Raw genomic sequence first — 2,765 nt, forward strand, 5'->3', positions numbered from 1 at the left:
CAAAAAGCTCAGCATACTTGGTGGATTTCATTCCATGCACTTTTGCAACTCATGTAAAAAGGAAGCAGGTGGGTTGTTTGTTTTTTTTTTTTTTCTTCATCAATGACTACACTGATACACTACAGAGCAAAATGACAAGTCTCCAAAGCAACTGAGACCAGCGATCTCAGCGTTCTCTTTATTGAGCATGCTTCCTCAATATTGGGAAACAGTATGGGAAAATGATAATGTTATAAAATAATAATGGCTGACACTGGTTGAGGGCTACTATGTGCCAGGTGCTATTCTAGTACTTTATCTACAATAACTCATCTGATCCCCACCTTATGATACCATTCTGCAGGTAAGGAAACTGAATTCCAGAGAGGGTAAGTAACTTGCCCAAGGTCATCAGCAAGTAGGTGACAAGACTACTTTCAAACCCAAAGTCTGACTCCAAAATTGATGCTTTTTTTTTTTTTTTTTTTTTTTTGAGAAAGAGAGCAGAGGAGGGGGCAGAGGGAGAGAGAGAGAATCTTAAGCAGGCTCCATGCTTGGCACAGAGCCCAATGAGGGGCTTGATCCCATGGCCTCGGGATCATGACCTGAGCTAAAATCAAGAGTCAGATGCTCAACCCACTGAGTCACCCAGGCACCCCCAAAATTGATGCTTTTAACCACTCTACTCTCACTAGCAGAAGGGAAAGAACATACTAGGAATCAGAAACTCTGATGTCTCCACCATGAACTAACTCTGAACTTGGGCATTCATTTGCTCATCAACAAAATGAGAATGATAGTGTTTACCTTTATAATGCTTTTTAAAAGATTATGAAATGCTGAAAATGGGAAATACTATACAAAAGATCTTATGAGTATACTGATCATAAGACCTAATATCCTTGTCTTCTAATTGGGTCACAAGCCAATAGCTGTTGTTGAGACCCTTGGTTCCCATACCAGTACAGCAGCAGCAGTTTGGGTGTTCTGGTGTCTTTGGCAGATCAGCTGATTCTTATCCCATCAGCTTTAACATCCCTGGCCAGGTCTCCTTGATGACCCCTTCCCCCCGAACACACACCTACCCTTAGGAACAGTTGCAGCTTATGCTCTCACTTCTTTGATTCCATTGGCCAAAGGAGTGACTGTTAAAAAAAATAAGCAGTAAATAGCCTGAATGGCAGCTACTCGTGAGGTACACCCCAGAAGGTCAAGTTCCACTTTGGTGGTAGAACCACTGTTCCAGTTTAGTGGTGGAATCAGACTATCAGAGCTAGAAGAGAACTTCAAGGTCATGTTTTAGTGCAACTCCCTGACACCCCTCCTTACCCATTTTATACTAGGAAAACCAAGGTCAGGTAGGCGAGGTGATACAACCAGATGGGATTGGTAGCAGCACTTTTTTGTCCTTGAAAATGTTTTCAAATAATTTTAAAGCAAATAATTTCACCTTGCCAGAATCATAACTGGAAAGTACTTCAATCACTTATAAATTTGTTTTGGTACATGTACCTTTTCAGAGAGGAGCAAAATCCTAAAATTCCATTAACCATAAATAAATAAAACCTTAAACCCAATAACTCATGTGAAGCCCATGCTTCCCATTGCCCTTACTTGGTCATTTCAGGCATTTCCCAGGTGGAAACAGGCCCACATCTTCAGAGACAGCATAATCTGACAGTTAAATTCTCATTGCTCTGCACAAAGCCCAGTCTATTATTACTAGTTCATCTCTGAGCTTAGTTTCCTAGTCTGGAAGAACAGTACCCACCTCCTAGAGCTGGAGTGTGGGGTGGGGGTGGGGGGGGGTGTCACATGAGATAATGCACTCTATAACCAGCTAGCACTCTATAACTTTATTATTATTTGAGCATAATTCTTTTCTCTCTCAAGCAGATAGTTCACCTTGCTTAATGACCTTAGACCTTCGACCACTCAGATGCTACTAAACCAAGGAGAAACCCAGCTGTGCCAGGCCTAGAAATGTCCATCCCCACCCCCACTCCCTTTTAAGACAGTGAGTAGGCCGGAATTCTCCTGGTTGATAAATGAGAGGAGCCGAGAAGGAGCAGAGAGAAGCTGCAGTGATGACTATTCTGAGAATCTGATCTGCGAGCAGGCGAATCTCCACCACATACACCATGGAGACGCTTTGGGAAAGAGAGCCGGCCTACCTGCCAGAAGAAGGATGCTCGAGAAAGGGGATGGACGACAGAATTGCTTAAAGGGAGATGAACTGGAGGTGCCCAAAGAGGAAAATTTGAAAAGGAAAACAGAAGCTGAATTTTGGGAAACCTGAGCGGTGAGTGTCATTAAAGGAAGGATTGCGTGTCTCGGGGAGACAGATTTTGGAGGAAATGAGGAGTAGGGACAAAGGTGGGGGTCCTCGAGCTGCGGAGCCCGAACCGCGCAAGCTGTGGGGGATCTCCAGATGGCCCAGCGGTGACCGGAAGCCGACATTATGGGGGGCACCCACAGGGAAGGTGGCGGGGTCGGGAGCCGGCCGCACAGAAGCCGCCGCGTTCGCCCCGGGGAAGGTCAGCGACCCCCGGCCAGGGGACTGTGCGGAGAACTGAGAGGGGCCGCGGTTGCCATGGCGCCGGGCCGGGAGGGGGTGATTCGGGCCCCGCCCCGAGCCCCGCGGGGCCGCCGGCTCCAGATGGTCCCGGGCCTCCCGCGGGAGCCGGCGGCCTGCGGCAGGGGGAGGCTATTGTCCTCCTTCCGCGGCGCCGCAGTCCCGCCGCTCGCGCCCGCGCGCCGCCACGCGCCCCGCCGCCGCCGGCCCC

The 2,765-nt window shown here is 48.2% G+C and overlaps 1 protein-coding gene across 1 annotated transcript in view; it reads left to right on the forward strand.

Annotated features, from left to right (window-relative positions):
* Positions 1 to 1,799: 1,799 nt before the first annotated feature.
* The window catches only part of SPTBN2 (spectrin beta, non-erythrocytic 2), a 40,223-nt gene continuing 39,257 nt past the window's right edge, over positions 1,800 to 2,765 (forward strand). The window contains exon 1 of the mRNA XM_049615677.1: positions 1,800 to 2,281. The gene's annotated coding sequence lies outside the window, so the exon portion shown is untranslated. The remainder of the gene's footprint in view (positions 2,282 to 2,765) is intronic.

Source organism: Panthera uncia, chromosome D1 (genome assembly GCF_023721935.1).
Source record: "Panthera uncia isolate 11264 chromosome D1, Puncia_PCG_1.0, whole genome shotgun sequence".
In the NCBI taxonomy this organism is placed as follows: domain Eukaryota; kingdom Metazoa; phylum Chordata; class Mammalia; order Carnivora; family Felidae; genus Panthera; species Panthera uncia.